We start from the raw sequence: 6,853 nt of genomic DNA on the forward strand, positions 1-6,853 counted from the left end.
GCCCGACCCAGGGCTCGGACTCGGGCTAAGACCCGGAAGACGGCGAACTCCGCTCCGCCCGACCCCAGGGCTCGGACTCGGGCTTAGCCCCAGAAGACGACGAACTCCGCTTCGCCCGACCCCAAGGCTCGGACTCCGCCCTGGCCTCTGCCGAACGATCTCCGCCTCGCCCGACCCGGGGGCTCGGGCTCGGCCTCGGCCACGGAAGACAGACTCGACCTCGGCTTCGGAGGAGCCCCCACGTCGCCCGACCTAGGGCACAGGCCCGCCACGTCAACGGGAAGCGCCATCATCATCCTACCCCGAGCCTGTGACAGCCCTCCCAAGTTATCAGGCCCACATGCACCAATCCTTGCGTTACTGGCCTCGGATGGTTGTGCACGTGTACCAGGTAACTTAACAAGGCTATCGAGTTCACCAACTGGAACTCCTCATCCCAAGGATCTCCCACATAACAGGTATATTACAGTAATCACATTTGATACACACACATTGGAGATAGACCGGAAGACTTTTACAAAGTACACTTTACATTCCAGAACTCAAGTTTTACATTGTAGAAAGAGATGTATTTATTACAAGTCTTGATAGTACTCGAAGTGCATAACTTATTACAATAATTGGAAGGGTGAAGCCTTTCCATAAGAGATATATAAAAACATTCTAAGCTTCAAGTCCTCCACATGAAGTAACTACCCAAAGGATAAGGGAATAAAACTTCTCCTACAAAAACAACAAGGGATAAAACCCTGAGTACGCAATTACTCAGCAAGACTTGCCCGACTAAAGAAAAGACTATCAAGGGTATGCTGGATTTGGGACTCAAGGAAAATCTCATCAATTATCAAGGACTCCTTTTTGCAGAAAAGCAAGCTTACTAATAATGGATCCTTAAGCCAAGTTTTACTTCACAAGTTAGGTTATTACCTGAATCTTCTAGCCTGAATCTAGCATTTGCCTAATCTAGATCATTCACTTGACCTAAACTAGCTTCATTTTATCAACTTTAATTTCACTTGTTATCTACGCTGAAGGTCGAAGATCTAGTCTTCATATCCGAGAAGTTCGGCGATCCGAATCGATTAATACCCAGCTGGGGATCTCCAACCACACGACATATGCTTCCCTTAACTCTTTTGCACATGTCTACCATTCCCACGGACCCTCCATCACATGAACAGGTCCGCGCCACCCGAGAGCACACCACCCCTTTTAGGCGGTCCTTTGCCAGGAGGGTACGTGCCACTCTCGCCATCTCTCCACTCCCAGTGCGCGATTGTCTTTTCACGTATGGAATAGCCGGGTTCAAGCTTACCCATGACGAGGTATGTGGCCAGATAAAAGGTCCTAGATCAGCAGGCCAACAATCGGTACGGTCCTTAATCGACACAGACGGGCGACTTTTCCTGCTCAGTGTCTGGTCCCATTTTAAACTATTTCAAAAATTTGGCGCCTGACAGAGGGGCCATGCTTGGATAATGAATTTATCAACGTCTTGATGCCTTCATTATTTCAAGTCCATTTTCTTGTTTGTAAAAACATGAGTCATCGATCAAAAACATTTTTCTTAATCTATCAGCGTGACTAAGCATCACTAGCTTTTATTAAACAGGTAACAAGGTATGGTAATCAAGCTTTCAAGGATGGTAATGCATCAAGGGTTTGATCAATCAACTCCAATAACCTAATGCAGCATATAAGTGATAAAAATTTTGTAAACACAAGGAAGGTGGCAAATGCACCGGGGCTTGCCTTATCGCAGGAGAAGATCCAAAACCTTTCTACAGTTAGATGAGACTCCACCACTGGATCAACAGTACTTGGGGCAGGCTTCTTCTTTAAACACCACTTCTTCTAGGTGTTCTACAAGTCAATTACCAATACATGAATGCTTATGTAATGATATGATATGCAAACTCTCACAAAGGAGAGGTGGGGAACATAAACATCTCTAACCAAGCACATGACAAGCTTACCTATACCTATACTTAACATTTGATCTAAAAGCCTAAACTGAATTTAGTCGGACAAACCATCTCCAAATACATTAAAACTTTTACCCAACACTACTTTAGACATATTAAACCTCCCACAAAGTTTCAGCATTTTTGGAGCTATATTTCTATAACTAAAACAAGCGTTAGCAAGTTACTTTAATTAAGGCCTAAACACAAAAGTTGTTGTTCAAGCCTAATGAATATTTCTATCAGAGAGTACTCACCTTGGTGAACTCAACAAAATTGGTTTCACGTTTTTAGTATTTTTCTGTAATTTTCTAGGTCTCAGCTATAATCTGAAATTGGAAAGAAAAGTACAAAAAAACCTTTTCCTACGCAGCCCCAAGACTTTCATTTCTTCACCACCAAACACCCAAACGTAAGCGGAGCTGACTCGGGAATCAGATCGCGATAGTGAGGCTGCTCCAGACGACATTCACCAGCTACGAGCCGCCGTTCCAATAAATCCAGAACGGTAGAGTAAAAAGGAAAAGGTCAGTGAGCATCACTACCACTAGATGATCAAAGAACACAAACACAACGGACGAGAAACACCTCGAGTTGTGTTGGCCACGATGAGGCGGAGAACTGGATGGCGTGGTCATCAAACACAGGGAATCGCCGTGCGAAGAACCTGGGCAAACACCAGGTGCGGCTAGGGGAACGCTAACACAGACATGAAGACGTGAGCCACTACAACCCACGGTGAACTGAACTAAGGGGGAAGCGAAGGCTCCTCAGCTTGGCTCTTAAGCAAATGGGACAAAGTGAATGCACTAGCTGGGTTCAAAGAAATTAAGATGAGGAGGGACCTCGAAGTACCAGCAGTTACATGAGTGTAGGCACGTGGCTTCACTTCCCCACTCCACACAGGACCAATATACAGAGAGGTAAAGGGTGGAGGCTTAATCCTGTGCTGACAGCAAAACACACAAGCAGCTGAGTCACCATTTAAGATATGCTCAATTCTGCCTCTGCTGCCCCTGAGCTGTAAAATTTATTCACGTGAACCCCTCCCCATTTTGTTCAGGATAGAGTTATTCTCATCCATTTTTTTAGAGTTTCCTGGAAGCGTGTAGTAGATTGGGATACTGTCTGCAGATATTTTTTTATATCCAAGTTGAACTAGTCGAACTTGACTGCAGGACCAAATTGGGACCCCTTTTTCTGTCAATTTCCAATAGCAACAGATCCATCTTAATTCACAAGAGTTATTTCCCAACCATAGATCTACTAACTTGCTATAGAAACCCAAGGTTGAAAATACTCAGAACAAGAGTTATGGTGTACCAAAGTAGAGCAAACAGACTGAAACACCCAGTTTCAGCTAACTGAAACAGCTCACCCCCAACCTGACATAGAAAATTGCAACACCTTTTTCTCCACATTTTACTCAGTAGCAAGCCCAACTCTTCACATAAAACTGTTTCACCTTCAGATGATCTTCCATCTTGCTATAGAACTTTTAGCCCAAAACGCATGAATTTGTCACAAAACTGCTCTAAACCGGCATCATGCACTACAAATTCAGTTTTCAGTGACTGAACATAATTCAATTACAGCCAACCTGGCAGCTGATCTTGGAACCAGTTTTTTTCTCCAGGTTTTGTATAGGATCAAGTCCCTCACCCTTAAAGACATTTGTTCATTTATAAATAACCTCCATTCTTGCTATAAAGATCTCAGTTTAAAATTTCCTAGAAAAGGCACCACACAGCCCCAAAGTAGAGCCAAATGCTGAAACTCAAATCTGTTCACTATTCCTAATCTGAAAACTCCAAGAACCTGACAGCCCATCTTTAGGCACCCTTTTCTGTGATTTTTATATAGAACCAAGCCATCCTCCCTTAAGGAAACTTGCACACAAATATATTTTCTTCAACTTTGCTATAAAAGGTATGGCTTAATACTCCAAGGACCAAGCACTAGAGAGCTCCAAAGTTGAGCCAAACACGCAATGTCTGTGTGCTGAAATAAGACTAAGTCTGAATTCAGATTTAGCACATTGAATCTTTGAACTACTGTTACTGTCAGTTACAACTGGTTTTAGTGGCATTACCCTTAATCAAACTTGCACACCAAAGTATGGGCTTCCACTTTGGTACAACACTCATGGCCTAGAACTATATGGATCAGCCCTTAAGGAGTATCCCAAATCTGCTTCAGACTGAAAAATCAGCAGGACTGAATTTTTATCTTAAGTCTGATTTCCAAACTGAACACTGCATCTTTAGGCTCCTTTTTATACCAATTTAATATAGATTTAGGGCTTAAACACTTAATAAACGTTGTTCTCCTATAGTTACTCTACAAGTTTACTATAGCAACCTTTTGCCAAAATCCCCCAGATTAAAACATACAGGGGTCCAGAAATAGTAAAGCAAACTGTTTTTAGCTGAACCAAAACTGTATCAAGTTGGAAATCTGCAAATTACTCCAAATTTCTCTTCAAAACTTTAAAATCTCAACACATGAAAGTTGCTTGGTTTTGGAAACTCTATAACTTTGGTATTTTGACTTTTGGCAACCTATGGCCAGATCTCAGATTTCACTTTTGAGCTCTAATTTATGGTTTTGAAGTTTATCCATCTCCCCGAGTGATTCTTCCACTTTGATTTAGCTGTTAAAAGTAAGGTTGCTCTGGGTTCTAAGATTCACCCTTAGTACTTAAGACTCAAAGTCAACTTATCACTTGTCTAAGAGATGACTTACCTCCACTTGCCTAAACAAAATCCTCAAACTAAGTCCTATACTCTAATACACAACATCACAGTTATTGCAAAAAAATTTACCTAATGAATACGTTATAGGTATATCAAGCAAGTTAATGCAAGTGCATATGATGTCATGCCAGGTTTTAGTTTCTCGTAACACCAGGGGTGTTACAGAGCCGACTCGGGTCACGGAGAACAAGACCGGTGTCCCATCTGGCTAGCTCCGCCAGATGGGCAATGATGGCGCCCCACAAACTCTGTGACGACGGCGGCTCTCAGCTCTCTTACGGAAGCAGGGGGACGTCAGCAAGGACTCGACCGCTCCGACAGCTGTCCCTCCGCCAGGCTCCATTGCTCCTCCGACAGCCACGACATCACGCCAGCAGGGTGCCAAGATCTCTCCGGCTGCCACGTTGGCATGTACTTAGGGCGCTAGCTCTCCCTCCGCTAGACACGTAGCACTCTGCTACACCCCCATTGTACACCTGGATCCTCTCCTTACGCATATAAAAGGAAGGACCAGGGCCTTCTTAGGGAGGGTTGGCCGCGTGGGGACGAGGACGGGACAGGCGCTCTCTTGGGGCCGCTCGCTTCCCTCACCCGCGTGGACGCTTGTAACCCCCTACTGCAAGCGCACCCGACCTGGGCGCGGGACGAACACGAAGGCTGCGGGATCTCCACCTCTCTCACGCCCGTCTCCGGACACCTCGCCTCTCCCCCCTTTGCGCTCGCCCACGCGCTCGACCCATCTGGGCTGGGGCACGCGGCACACTCACTCGTCGGCTCGGGGACCCCCCGGTCTCGAAACGCCGACAATACCATATGCTAATATTCCTTGTAACAAAACATCAACCAGCATGTTAACATGATCATGATAGTACATAAAGTATAGCAGTAGGAACGATAATAGATCATGATCTAAATATTTATTCACAATAAATTATGACCTTTAATAAATTTTAGTTCAAAAATGAATAGATATAGTTCTCGATCCTAATCTAATTTGATTCTTAAATTTTATAGTGCAAAATTTATAGTCTATTACCCTACACTTACTGTACACAAATGCTCATATGGACAGAAATATGTAGGTAGCACAAATTGTATCGCAAGGTCATCTATCATATTTTTCTCCACGATGGTGAACAGATTATAAAATGAACATCTTGGATGTCATCTTATCTACAAAACATCTCTTGTGCAGTGCATCGATTGGCAATGTCTCTCATGAAGAGAGATTGTGGAAGTCACCAATTATTTTTCAAATTTACCCACTGCTTCTTAAACTGAAATACTGCTATCACAGGATGTGCTAGTGCTAGCAGCACCAAATCACCAACCGAGAGACCAAATCAGAGAAGATTAAAAAATTTGGGCGAGTAGAAAGATGCACTGTCGGAATCTCCTTTTGTGTTTCCAGAGCATGTGCGCTTGCGTAGGTGGCCGTGCAGTGAGCCACTTCCCAGATACGGACGAAGGATACCTGGTGGTGGGCGCTGGGCGGCTTCTTCTCCGCCTCCGGCGTGGCAAATACAACCACACGACGGCGCGTCCGCGTCTCCGAACACAACATGTGTGGCCTGCAACGGTGTGAAGCTGATGGCCAGTGCCGGGCGCGTGACGCAGCGGGCACTGGGCAGGCCGAATGCGGAGCGGGACACGTGGCGGGTGGGCCGGATGCAGTGTGGGCCACGCCGACGTGGGTGGCAGGAGGATGCACATAGATTTGGGTGGTTGTGGGTATGTGTCGCTCAGCTGTGAGGGTGGAATCGATGGATACCTTATATACCTGGACTGCTCAAGTTCCCATGGCCACCATCTGCAGCAACTGAAGGCAAAGACAGCACCGGACGTGATGTACAGATGGGGTTGCAGTGGGAGGAGGAAGTGAGAGAGGGAGCGGCGGCAGCCATGGGCGGCGTGAAGCTCAGAAGAGGCCGCGACCGAGCAATTGAAGAGAGGCGGTGACCGAGCCGTGGGAGGGAGAGGAGTCTGGAAGCATCGTAACTTTGGGTGTCGCTGAAGACGGGAGAGGACCGTCGGCTACCAGAGGTGTGAGTCTGAGCGTTGGATGAGGATCGTACGACGGAGAAGAAAATCGCTGACGTGGACGCACCAGTGGCCAGATTTGCTCCCAGCTTT

At 45.7% G+C, this 6,853-nt stretch overlaps 2 long non-coding RNA genes across 2 annotated transcripts; both read right to left on the bottom strand.

Annotated features, from left to right (window-relative positions):
- Positions 1-438: 438 nt before the first annotated feature.
- Positions 439-6,608, bottom strand: LOC109939302 (uncharacterized). Its single transcript, XR_002262511.2, has 2 exons — positions 6,195-6,608; positions 439-723 (listed from the first exon to the last, which is right to left on the bottom strand). It is a non-coding gene; the product is annotated as an uncharacterized lncRNA (long non-coding RNA).
- Positions 1,753-4,884, bottom strand: LOC103627534 (uncharacterized). The gene is made up of 3 exons (XR_002262510.1): positions 2,553-4,884; positions 2,324-2,440; positions 1,753-1,863 (listed from the first exon to the last, which is right to left on the bottom strand). It is a non-coding gene; the product is annotated as an uncharacterized lncRNA (long non-coding RNA).
- Positions 6,609-6,853: the final 245 nt, after the last annotated feature.

The sequence above is a fragment of the Zea mays genome, chromosome 5, assembly GCF_902167145.1.
Source record: "Zea mays cultivar B73 chromosome 5, Zm-B73-REFERENCE-NAM-5.0, whole genome shotgun sequence".
In the NCBI taxonomy this organism is placed as follows: Eukaryota; Viridiplantae; Streptophyta; class Magnoliopsida; order Poales; family Poaceae; genus Zea; species Zea mays.